The 13,509-nt window shown below is 41.7% G+C and overlaps 1 long non-coding RNA gene across 1 annotated transcript; it reads left to right on the top strand.

The window, feature by feature from the left end:
- The first annotated feature begins 6,454 nt into the window (after positions 1 to 6,454).
- Positions 6,455 to 8,391, top strand: LOC306903216. The gene is made up of 4 exons (XR_013787533.1): positions 6,455 to 6,691; positions 6,797 to 6,921; positions 7,470 to 7,511; positions 8,236 to 8,391. It is a non-coding gene; the product is annotated as an uncharacterized lncRNA (long non-coding RNA).
- The last annotated feature ends 5,118 nt before the right edge of the window (positions 8,392 to 13,509 follow it).

Genomic DNA, 13,509 nt, shown 5'->3' with positions numbered 1-13,509 from the left:
TATGTGACTTCCACGGACGTGTAGTAACGGCGAGGAAGGGCCAGAAAATCCTAACTGGCAAGGGTGAATCTGGAGGCTTGTTCTTCTTCACAAATAGGAAGGGTGAGCCGATGTGCATAGACTCCAGCCGATGCAAATGCCACCCCGACAGGCAGCCGGTCTGTCACCTCATTCGACACTCCGGGAAGCACGCTAATATACGTCCCAGGCTGTTCACAGTTCAGGAGGATGGGAAGGACAAGGACGTGATCTTGTTTCTGGCAATCAGAAAGATTCCGTCCAACGAAGCACTATGCTTTGATTACGGAGACAAGAAGAAGTCCTACAGGGGAGAGGGTCTAGATCTCAACTGGTAATAGACCCCGACTTCTGGAACACCAAACTTGCAACGCAAGTGTGAACGAGTTTGCTTCCAAAACCATTGACATTTTGTCCAGCTAATTTCATTTTCTCCTCTCATGTGATGGACAACGCAAGTGCGAACGAGTTTGCTTCCAGAACCATTGACATTTTGTCCAGCAAACTTTGGTGAAAGATGAGTGAAGTTTAGAAAACAAAGAAGAACTTGATGAAATGTCATGGTCCACGAATAACCGACCAGGACAAAGCAGATAAGTACATTTCTTGTTTTTTTTCTTCTCTAGTCTTCTTTATAAAAATATGCTCACACTGTCTTTCAAACTCTTGCAGTGAGAAGAATCCCCAGACCCTTCCTGACATCTGTAAAAGAACAAACATAATCTTCTTTCCGGCTGATGGGATCGGTGGGCTCCTGTTTATAATTGAATATTTTAGCTCACTTCACTGTAAAAGCTGTCTATCCCGCTGTCTGTCATTCTCATTTCTGACAAATAAAAAGAGATTTCAGTTAAACTGGTTTATGTCTACAATTCATATTTTTACTTGCATCTATCCATATGTGCATGTGTTTATGTTGGTTTATTTTGTTAGATGATTCATTGTCAGATGTGGTTCAGTAAGTCTTCCCCCTATCTCACTCTCTTGTGTTTACCAAGAGTTTATCTTGTCCACATTTGCTGGTGTTTCCGTAAAGCTGATCTGTATTTCACCACATCAGATAAAAACCTTAATATAATCAAATGTTTTGAATGCATGTGAATGTGTTTATATATTATAACAATAGAGAACCTTGTCTGATAAACATTTCATGCCTTAATAAAATTAACATTTAAATGAGTGAGGCTTAGCAAAACGTAATTGATTAAAACATGCGATTAACATCAAAACTTTAAATTGTTCAAAGCACAGAATCCACAGCTCCAATCATGCCGTTCGGGTGCGGATGTCCGAGCGGTTCGCTGAGCCTGTAATGCCTTCTCACAAGGGCATTAAATCGCTTTCCCGCTCATTCTTCACAACTCCATTCTGGTGGAACATTCTTCCTAATGTGGTCCGGTCAACCACATTTCTCACAACCTTCAAATAACTACTTAAAACACATCTCTTCTGTGAATACTTTACAGAGAAATAAAAAAACCTTCTCTCAACAGGTAGTGGTCTAGCTTTTGTTGAAACTAGTTACATTGTATTAGCACCTAATGTACTATTGCTCTTTTATGCCATATCGTTATTGCTCCCCGAACTCTTTGTGAGTCACTTTGGATAAAAGCGTCTGCTAAATGACTAAATGTAAGACAATAGGTGGAACGCCCGTGAGAACTGGAATTGAATACATTTGATTCAGTTTCTCGCAGGGTTCTTGGTACCAGAGGATGAGGTTGCTTGGCAACTGTTACTAGATCTAAAGGAAATTGTGGAATTAGCTGTGGCACCCGTTCATACTGATGAGACAGTTGCCTTTCTTGATGTGAAGGTGAATGAACACAGACAGAGGCTACTTGAGCTTAACCCAGACAAAAGGCTTTTACCCAAACACCACTATCTTGAACATTATGCGCAACTAATTAGGTGTTTTGGGCCACTTGTATGTCTATGGACAATGCGGTTCGAAGCTAAACATAGCTTTTTTAAACAAGTTGCCCGACACACAAACAATTTTTGAAATATTGCACTCAGATTAGCAGCGAAACACCAGCAATTCATCACTTACCGCATACATTTCTCTGGTCTCAGTACATCTGATTTGGTAGTTACAAATGTCTCCACAGTGCAGGTTGATGTGTTGAACAAAGAAGTTGTATTGTATACTCAGGCGGAAGTATCCAGATATCAGTCAAGTTAATCTTGCAAAAAGTGTCACCGCAAGAGGAATTAACTACCACAATGGAATAATAGTTGCATGTTGTTCAACTTCTGTATTGCCGGAATTTGTCGAACTTCTCCAAATGTGCGTAATGGGAGATACGTTTTATTGTTTGTTTATTGTGTGCTTGGTATCAGGACCTCCTCAGAGCCTTTGAGTTGACTTAAGAAGTTTCTTCTTTCCAGTTTCCCTGGTTCATCTCGAGGAACTGGCAGATTTTTAACCGCTTGGTTCCAAACATTTGGTAACCCTAAAGAGACACATCATTGTCAAAGGTAAGATTTGTATGTACTTTCAGTGCTTTGAAAGTTTTTTTTAGTGACTTTACCATGTGAACGTTTTATTTATTATGTTTCCTACCCTGTTTGGGCCTGCTTGTAGATCAATAAAGCAGGATGGCAGCACCAGTTATCTTCAGAGTTATCTTCAGATGATGCACGAAAACTAACCATTTCATCCGGAATGCCGACATCTGTGGATCACTTGGCTCTTGAAATTAAGACTGTCTCTGGAGTAAAGGAGCCCTTTAGGCTTCAATACAAAGATGCAGAGTTTGGAAACGAATTTATGAAATTCAAGATCGCAGTACTTTGAAAGTGGTATACTTACCTTGTGAGTATACCAGCTCTATAATGCCTCCAGCTCCACCCACTACAGATACCTACTCCACAATCCCAGTGACTCACAGTAATGCATCTACCAGCTCCTCACAGCAAGAACCAAATTATTCGGCATCTTTTAGCTGCCGTAGCAGCAATGATTCCGTTCTGATGTCATCTCCTGAGTCCCGGTCTTTCACTTTGCCTAAGGTCTTTGTAGTGCCACGCTTCTCATATTATGCTGAGATACAGCTTCAGAATAGAAATGATGAATTCCATGCAAATGGCACTCTTATTACCTGAGATTGCAGTCTTCTCACCACACATGAGGCATGATAAAGCCTGTTGCTGTTACTCTATCTCTCACTCCAAAGCTCAGATCAGATATACTTGAAGGCCTTGCAAATTGAGTACACAGCGTATCCAAAGGATGATCAATTTGAAAAAGTAGCTGAGGTCTTAATACAAACCCATCCATGTTTGCGTGAGAAAGGAACTCACGCTGGGTGGTGTGGCTGGAATCACTACATTAAAATCAAGATGATGAACTGGTGATGATGGCCGTGTTGGACACCTAGAAGACACTGTCAACTCACTTAAAAACAGGCATAAAGGCCGAGGGAAGCCAGCTGAAAACATAAAAAAGCCCCGGAAGGCCGAGGTTAATTTCCCAATACTTTTGGCCATGTAGTGTATTTAGGTGGCAAACTTCTTTTTCATATATAAATGTATAAAATGCAAAATATGAAGGTTTGCACAATGTGTCTTTAAAATGTTTGCCTGATGTCATACCTCATTGTTTCTCCTCCAGGACTGTGAAAATGAAAAGGGCAGAGTCTGGACAAACAACAATGGGCATCTATGTTATCCGGCCTGAGGGTGCTGATCCAGGAGATGAGCCTGCAGAAGTTGGTGTGTTTCTCGAAGGTTTGTCAGTCCTCCAAAACCTGCAGAGATGCTTTTGGGACTAATTTATGCCCTTAATCTTAATTATCCGAAAAGTCTCAAGTGCACATTTGAAGCATTTAAAAAAATTCTAATGGAACTGGATTCAGCCAAGCTTTCACCAAAAGTCCAAGCACTTAAGATTAAGATGCTTCAGTAACGCTGAACTCTATTTTGTGGCCTCCAGAAACTTGTTTCAAGTAATTCCATGTCACACAAATGTGTGACACTGTTAGTGTTATGTAAGCAATGTTATTACTAAATCGGTTGTGATCTCATCATTGCTTACCTCAGGTTTTATACTGTTTTGAAACGCAGTTCGTAAGGACATTTCTTGTTCCTTTTTTGCTGTTGAATGTTCTTTCGATACTATTGCACTTATCTGACATGTTAACATGTACGCAAGTGTGCTGGTCCCGGCCCCTCAAACACTGAGACTTTTATTGCACATGCAGAGTATCTGGATTTTTGGCCATTTTCAAAGTTCTAAAGTTTTGAAGGTCCTGTATGGTTATATGTGTTTATGTATGCCCAACATGCAAACATGCTTGCCCTAACAACGTGCCCTAACCATTCAAGCAAAGTTTTGTGACTCAATTGTTTTACAAATCTGTCATGCATTTTTTAAAACTCTCAGTGTGACAGTTTTATAGTGTCTTGATTTTTTTTATATACCTTTGATACTATGGTGGTGCAAAACCACTCATACTTGAATACCACCATTTCATTGTAAATAATGTCACAGATTTGTCTAAATGTTAGTATGCTGTTGTCATTGTAGTCACAATCACTATCAAGTTAGTGATCACTATCCCGTTCCATCCTTCCTCACTCGTGAACAAGACCACACTTGAAGTTACATGCCGGTGTTTAAAGTGTTGCATTTAAGCTTGTAAAAACATATGGGCACTGGCTAGTTTCATTTGCTAGCTCATCTTTACGATCACTTTTTTTGTTTTGTTACATCTAAAATGTGAAGGTCAATAAAAGTTAAACCATTTGGTCTAACTGTGGTTTTTTTCGTGTTGTGATTAGATTCTTTAAAACCATTTGGTCTATTATTAAAATACCTAAATATGATGCAATTTAATTAAATAGAGTTTATTATGTAAGAATACATAATCCCGGTTGTAATGAAATTGAAACGCATTTGATTTTTTATATTATTTCATAAATCCTAACCCTCAAGAAGGGGGACCGGAGGGTGTGTTTCAACTACAGGGGGATCACACTTCTCAGCCTCCGCGGGAAAGTCTATGCCAGAGTACTGGAAAGGAGAATACGGCCGATAGTAGAACCTCGGATTCAGGAGGAACAGTGTGGTTTTCGTCCGGGCCGTGGAACGCTGGACCAGCTCTACACCCTCTACAGGGTGCTGGATGGTTCATGGGAGTTTGCCCAACCGATCCACATGTGTTTTGTGGATTTGGAGAAGGCATTCGACTGTGTCCCTCGCGGAGCTCGGGGTAGAGCCGCTGCTCCTCCACATCGAGAGGGGTCAGCTGAGGTGACTTGGGCATCTGTTCCGGATGCCTACTGGACGCCTTGGGACTATGTACCTAAGGGTGGTTGGATTAAAAGATAACCCAGAGTTGGGACGTCACTTCATTCTATGGGTTGGTACCACAACAATGGGATAATATAACACTGTTTATATTCAATCTTCGTACATGTTTTGCATTTTTTGTGATAAATAATTAATCATTATTTTTGTTTCTATTAATGTTATTTATTATACAGGTTTTTGTTATTGCTGAAAAATAAATTTGAGTGTACGACAGCACCAGTGAAGTCTTTCATCGGACATTTTAAAGTATTATTGAATTTTCTTACATTCATTTTCAAAATAAGCTTGTGTAAATTGTGGTCAAACAATAATAAAATAAATGTATTTAATACATGTTTTTTGCTCTTAATGATGTGCTTTTTCAGAAATGTTGACAAATTGGAGGCCGAACCAATGCCAGCGAGACGAATATTAAATAATTATTATAGATGGCAGAGATGGAAGCAGAAAATATTCAAATGAATAATGAAAGCCCGCACAGCAACAGGCTTTACCATGCCTCATGTATGGTGAGAAGACTGCAACCTCAGGTAATAAGAGGATAAAGAAGTTAGTAGTAAGTGTGTAAGAGTTTATTTAAGATGCTTTTGTTTCCATGCCAAAAATGTACAAATGTACATCAGAACTTTCCTCGCGAGGTTGATGGAACAAAAGAGAAAAACAGTGTTGAATCAAAGAGTGCAGCACAAAACAGTTGCATGGCCCAGGAAGCAGAAGTTTGCCTTTACCAAACAATTCATTCAACGTAAGTAATGACAATGCTATTTTGATATGTTGTATAATAGTTACACTCATTTTTATTATTGTTAAACTGTCTTTAGAAAAATGCATCCACGTGTCAACACACTGAACTGGATTCAGTGCGACCATTGCTGGCATCACACAGAAGAAACAGCATTCAGCTGTGGCTGTGAAACCAGTCATGTGTATACCTTGGAGAAGAATGTAAACCTTTTATGAATGTAACCAGGTCAAAAGTTACTAAAGTCAATCACTAGACTGGTTATCAAAGCCCTTGGTTAAGTGAACTGCACATATAAAATGTTTTAGTGCTTTTCTCATTCATGGATGGAATGTTACGCTGGCCCTTTAAGAAACGTCACTGTAAGGACGTGTCGCGAGAGTGGTCTGAGAGGAGCGCGATTCCCCAACGGTTTTTCGGATGATGCTCATGTGGACGCTGTGTCGAATCAAGGCCACAAAAGTCGATTATATAACCACAATAGTGAGAAATATGCACTTTTAGTAGTCCTCCTCAGTGTTTGCTGGCCGGATGGCTGTGTATTGTGTTGATTAATGGTGATTGATGGTCATTTCTGTGTGGGGAAATCACAACAACACAACTCTTATCGAAGCGTAAGTGATGAACTATCACCAATACCAGTGTAGCGTTAAGATTATTTTGTGTATAATTTGATGTGATCCAGTGTTTTTGATTTGTGGTTATTTTGCCTTATCAAGAGGGGAGAAGAGTGCTCTGTGTAGGCCCTCAGTGTGTGTCTGGGGCTAGTGTGAAACATCAGAGGGAAAATCGAGTGTGTCATTCACTGTGAAAGCGTTTACAGGTTATAGAGTGGTGATGAAAAGTAAGTTTGAATATCATTCATTTAATGTTTGAAGTTGTACAAGTGTTTATTTGCTGATGTAAGACTAGGTGTTAAATTGTTTAATCATTTTTGAAAGGTATTCCAAATACTCAATGTAATTTCTAATTTCATTGCCATGTACTTTGCATGTAACATAAGTAACCTTTTCTTGGTCTTCTGTGCTAACAAATGTTATAATTATTTGTGCATTTGTTTTCTAGAATGAGAGGCTGCTACTGTTGTCTATGTTAGCTAGCCTAGTTTTTGTGATGGAGTCATTTAATGTTGTAACTGAGAACAAGAGGGATAGAGAGACTCATTTTGATGCGAGAAGCAAACTTTATTGATTTTACTCACTTTACACAACCCTTTCTACTTTTAAGTTCCCGAAATTTTGCTTAATTAACGCTGCGCTGTTCCAAGTGCAGTCTGGAATAAAGTATATATTTTTCATTCTGTGTCCGGTGTTGTCACTATCTCACGTACCGGGCCACATAAACATAGAAGTTGAATGTAAAGTACTTGTTTTTAATGTTTTATTTTTACAGGACACTGGCACTCTTGAAGGAGGGCTTAATGGTCCCATCTTGGTAAATATTTATAAATTCAGAGTACACAATTTGAATAACAATGTCTTAAGGCTGTAATACACTACACAACTTGTCTAGTTTTTTTGATTTGACATCAAACTTGCAGACTTTTAGAAGTTTTGCACAGAAAACAATAGGTAATAAAAAATGCCGACTGGCGCAGACTTTCTGCAACAAATCCAGACTGAAAATCAGAAGAAAAAGTCTTGTAGTGTATTCAAGTCTTTAGATGCACTATGGTATAATTTGTAAGTATGTAGGATGTATATGCTCCTTTGTATTAGCATCTATCGTACTATTGCTCTTTTATGATAAAAGTGTCTGCTAAATTAACCCATATATATATATAACAATAATAATATTATAATAATATTAGAAAATCGATTCAAACTTTTCGATAATTATTTGAAAAATCTCACGCATGTCTAGGCTACACTATGGGAAGCCAAACACACCAAGTGTGATACGAAACAAAGCAGTGTCGTAGAGCTCGCGCAGTTCTGACAGAAGGGCGACCATGATATCCTGGGCATGATACAATGTTACAATGTCATACACATATTGGCCAATTAAGTTGAGCATATAATTTAGGGGATGCAAAATGGATCCGCATCGGTGCTATTTCAAAATGTAGCCCTTGAGTAAATGCACTTTAATGGTAATGCAATATTTTCTTAATGGCTTACTTGTTTTGTAAATTGACTGCACTTTGTATATTTTCCAGTCAGCTCCTGGTTGCTCATGTTGCATCTGAGCTTTTTTAATATTGCTGGGACATTTATGAGGAGGCCAATAGCAAGCATCCTCTCCAGACACTCCACCTACTGCTCACAACTTCCACCACTCTCCGTCCCAACAAAATCCACGATATGGAAAAATGGTGAGTTCATCTGGTGTATTATGGGTCAGTTGTGGCCTGGGGGTTAGAACGTTGGGCTTGTGATCAGAAGGTTGCAGGTTCAAACTCAGTGCCAGCAGGTCATGACTGAAGGGCCCTTGAGCAAGGCACCTTACCCCCGATGCTCTGCAGTAATGTGTCACTGTAAAAAAACTACTTGTAAGTCGCTTTGGATAAAAGCGTCTGCCAAATGAATAAATGTAAATGTAAAATGTATTAAATAAAAGATGAAACATGAATTAGACTGGTTAGGTTTGCCCATTATAAATTACTTCTGGAAAATACTAACCTTGTAGTTCAGCATTTTGTCAATACTCAAGTAAAGTCATTAAGATTTATGTACATGGTTTGTTAAAGTAGAATTAGGAGCGGTAAGTCAGGAGTTATCTCAGTAAAGTCTATGCTTATAAAACAATAATTTGTGAAATTCTCATAAATCTTGTTTTATTTACAGATTAGAACAATTTAACAATATAATTTGTCAAACAAAACTTCATAAATAGGCAGGCAAAGGTTAATTGAATCCCAGCTCTAATATAAATGCAACAGTGGTGTTGCTGCCCATCCAAGTCCAAGAGGAAGCAAAACATATTTTGCCTCAATATCAGAAATCTTGTACACTTTGACATGTGCAGCAAGCTTTGAAGATGCCAATGTCTTGGGAGTTTATTGGATCTTTTTACAGAGGGGCCAGATCCAAAAAATTTCTATGGAGAATAAAAGTTTCTTCAGTGGTGGTGTCGTACAAGATGTTCTCAACCAAGCCAAGCTGTCCATCAATCTTCACACAGTTTTCTCCCCTCTTGCATTTAATTTCAAAATGTTTAAGTGTGGCACTCTTGTACTGTAGTCTTGGCAAATCATCTGGCACCGTTTGTCCATTAGGGTGCCTTCCATGGAGTTTGGGTTTACCTGGGTGGTAAGTGGATCTGTTTGCTGTTTCCACAAAAGACCCCTTTTACAAATTGATCTCTCTTAAAAGGCAATTTCCCTAAAATTGGCCAAAGTTGCTTCAGAGAACTTTTGAATAATGGAAGTCCATCTATGTTGACCTGTAGTTTAATCGTATCAGTTGTGACAGAAGTCCATCTTTATTACGGAGCATTCATCCTTTTCATTCATTGATTTTCTTCCGCTTATCCGGGGCCGGGTCGCGGGGGCAGCAGTCTAAGCAGAGATACCCAGACATCCCTCACCCTCGACACTTCCTCTAGCTCTTCCGGGGGGACACAGAGGCATTCCCAGGCCAGCCGGGAGACATAGTCCCACCAGCGTGTCCTAGGTCTTCCGGGGAAGGCGTCCAGTAGGCATCCGGAACAGATGCCCAAGCCACCTCAGCTGACCCCTCTCGATGTGGAGGAGCACCGGCTCTACTCCGAGCTCCTCCCGGGTGACCGAGCTTCTCACCCTATCTCTAAGGGATCGCCTTCTGTATCCGGCATCTTGTCCTTTCGGTCATGACACAAAGCTCATGACCATAGGTGAGAGTAGGAACGTAGATTGACCGGTAAAACGAGAGCTTCGCCTTGCGGCTCAGCTCTTTCTTCACCACGACAGACCGGTACATTGACCGCATTACTGCAGAAGCTGCACCGATCCGTCTGTCAATCTCCCGTTCCATCCTTCCCTCACTCGTGAACAAGACCCCAAGATACTTAAACTCCTCCACTTGAGGCAGGAACTCTCCACCAACCTGAAGTGGGCAAGCCACCCTTTTCCGACTGAGGACCATGGCCAACCGCTTCGCACTCGGCTGTAAACCATCCCAGTGCATGCTGAAGGTCCTGGTTTGAAGCAGCCAACACGACAACATCATCCGCAAAGAGCAGAGACGAGATCGCGTGGTCCCAAAACCTGACACCCTCCGGCCCCTGGCTGCGCCTATAAATTCTGTCCATAAAAATTACAAACAGAACTGGTGACAAAGGGCAGCCCTGCCGGAGTCCGAGATGCACTGGGAACAAGTCCGACTTACTGCCGGCAATGCGAACCAAGCTCCTGCTTCGGTCGTACAGGGACCTGACAGCCCTTAGCAAAGGACCCCGGACCCCATACTCCCGAAGCACCCTCCACAGGACGCCGCAAGGGACACAGTCGAATGCCTTCTCCAAATCCACAAAACACATGCGGATTGGTTGGGCAAACTCCCATGAACCCTCCAGCACCCTGTAGAGGGTGTAGAGCTGGTCCAGCGTTCCATGGCCAGGACGAAAACCACACTGTTCCTCCTGAATCCGAGGTTCTACTATCGGCCGTATTCTCCTTTCCAGTACTCTGTCATAGACTTTCCGGGGAGCTGAGAAGTGTGATCCATCTGTAGTTGGAACACACCCTCCGGTCCCCCTTCTTAAAAAGAGGGACCACCACCCCGGTTTGCCATCCCAGAAGCACTGTCCTCGACCGCCACGCGATGCTGCAGAGGCGTGTCAGCCAAGACAGCCCCACAACATCCAGCGACTTGAGGTAATCAGGGCGAATCTCATCCACCCCCGGTGCCTTGCCACCGAGGAGTTTCTTGACTACCTCAGTGACTTCGGCTTGGGTGATGGAAGAGTCCACATTTGAGTCCTCAGCCTCTGCTTCCTCAAAGGAAGACGTGACGGAGGGATTAAGGAGATCCTCGAAGTACTCCCTCCACCGTCCGACGACATCCCCAGTTGAGGTCAACAGCTAATAATACCCCTCCTTGAACCGCCACCTTAACGTGGTGGAGGGGTTTGAGTACCCGAGTGACCCTAGGAGCTATGTTGTCTGGGGCTATATTGGGCCAATCTATATCTCCCAAGGCAAACAGGTCCTAGGCGACGAGTCATCATATGGGGGTTTTTGAACCACTCTTAGTCTGAGTAAGATTTCTAGGATCGTGACGTCGCCCGGTATGGCGCAACGGGGGCACCACCCTGGAGCCAGGCCCCGGGTCGGTGCTCGTATGCGAGCGCCTGGTGGCCGGGCCTTTCCCCACGGGGTCCGACCGGGCTCAGCAGACCCAAACGTTCTGTAAGGGTCTGCTGGGAACGTCTGGCCGAGTCTCCTGTCAGAGAGATCTTTAACTCCCACCTCCGGCAGAGCTTCAACCGGATCCTGAGGGAGGCTGGAGATATTGAGTCCGAGTGGACCATGTTCTCCACCTCCATTGTCGAAGCAGCCGTTCAGAGCTGTGGCCGTAAGGTCTCCGGTGCCTGTCGAGGTGGCAATCCCCGAACCCGGTGGTGGACACCGGAAGTAAGGGAAACCATCAAGCTGAAGAAGGAGTCCTATCGGGCCTGGTTGGCTTGTGGGACTCCTGAGGCAGCTGACTTGTACCGGCAGGCCAAGCGGACTGCTGCCCGGGTGGTTGTGGAGGCAAAAACTCGGGCCTGGGAGGAGTTTGGTGAGGCGGTCAATCTACGTTCCTACTCTCACCTATGGTCATGAGCTTTGTGTCATGACCGAAAGGACAAGATGCCGGATACAGGCGGCCGAAATGAGCTTCCTCCGCAGGGTGGCTGGGCGATCCCTTAAAGATAGGGTGAGAAGCTCGGTCACCCGGGAGGAGCTCGGAGTAGAGCCGGTGCTCCTCCACATCGAGAGGGGTCAGCTGAGGTGGCTTGGGCATCTGTTCCGGATGCCTACTAGACGCCTTCCCCGGAAGACCTAGTGGAGCTGGTGGAGGTGGGCAGCTGTTGACCTCAACTCCTATTACGGAGCAAATGTTCCGAAATGCCAAAATGCACATACTCCCCACCGTCAATTATTTTCAAATCATGTGATAGTGATGTTTTCATCAAAGTTCTTATACATTTTGGAAGTGAGAGGATGTATTTGTTTAACACTTTAGTAGGCTATCTGCTGCATTTTGTGTCACACCAGACTCTACCACCCACTGGCGCAGATCGTTTGGGAGGTCATCAAAGTTTCCGGTGTCATCCGTGTCACTGAAAACATAATCTTCCTCACTGAAGTTGCTCAGACAGTCAGTGAATTTGTCATCATCAATATCACTGTAATTTCCAAAATCATTGTTAAACCCCTTAACTGTCACCGTTCCTCAGGCGGAACGCTTAAGTTTAAATAAAAATTTCACATTAGTATTACATCCTAATCATGACAAACTATATATCTTTGAAAAGGTCTAAGCTTTTAGAATACACATCTGACCAGTATTTGACAATAAAAATTATGTAGATGCAGTTATTGATTCATTTATCACAGGAATGTGCCTAAAAATTATTATATGCTGCTTGATGTCACTGTTCCACCAGTGGAACACTGAGGTTTATTTCAATATTTTGCAGTAAAATTCCATCCTAATCATGACAAACTATATATCTTTGGATGCTCTAAGCCAATCTAGAATACAAATATGACAAGTATTTGACTATATATATTATATAGCTGCAGTAATTGATTCATTTATTACAAGAGTGTGCATGAATTGACTGTTCCACCAGTGGAACACTGAGGTTTATTTCAATATATTTCAATAAAATTCCATCATAATCATGACAAACTATATATTTTTGGAAAGGTCTAAGCCAATCTAGAATACAAATATGACAAGTATTTGACTATATATATTATATAGCTGCAGTAATTGATTCATTTATGACAGGAGTATGCATACAAAATATATGCTACTAAATGTCAATGTACCACCAGTTGAACACTGAATTTTATTTCAATATTTTGCAATAAAATTCCATCCTAATCATGATCTTTGGAAAAGTCTAAGCATCTATAATACAGACCAATTCATTTATGACAAGAAATGTGCATCTAAAATATATTATATATATATATATATAACAGGGGTGTGACCTTTTTTTCTGAAATAATGTAATCTGTATTTGCATAAATTAAAATATAATTTCGTAATAAAATATTTTTGTAGTTTTGCAGTCATTTAGTAGTTGTCTTGTCATTGCCCACTCTAAATTTCCTAAAATGGGAAGACAAGACTTTCTCTGTCCCATGGTTACTAAGACTCCTTTATTTTAGCATATGACATTTAGCCAATGATCCTTTGGCTGACAAAAACATAATCCAATCAAATCACCTGTATAAGAAAACGATCGCACCGGTTTGAAGTCCCACTGATTGTTTGTAAACGTGGGCAGCTGA

Source organism: Barbatula barbatula (genome assembly GCF_947034865.1).
Source record: "Barbatula barbatula genome assembly, chromosome: 13".
In the NCBI taxonomy this organism is placed as follows: domain Eukaryota; kingdom Metazoa; phylum Chordata; class Actinopteri; order Cypriniformes; family Nemacheilidae; genus Barbatula; species Barbatula barbatula.
The sequence above is the reverse complement of the archived record's forward strand: the minus strand, read 5'-3'. Positions and strand labels throughout refer to the sequence as shown.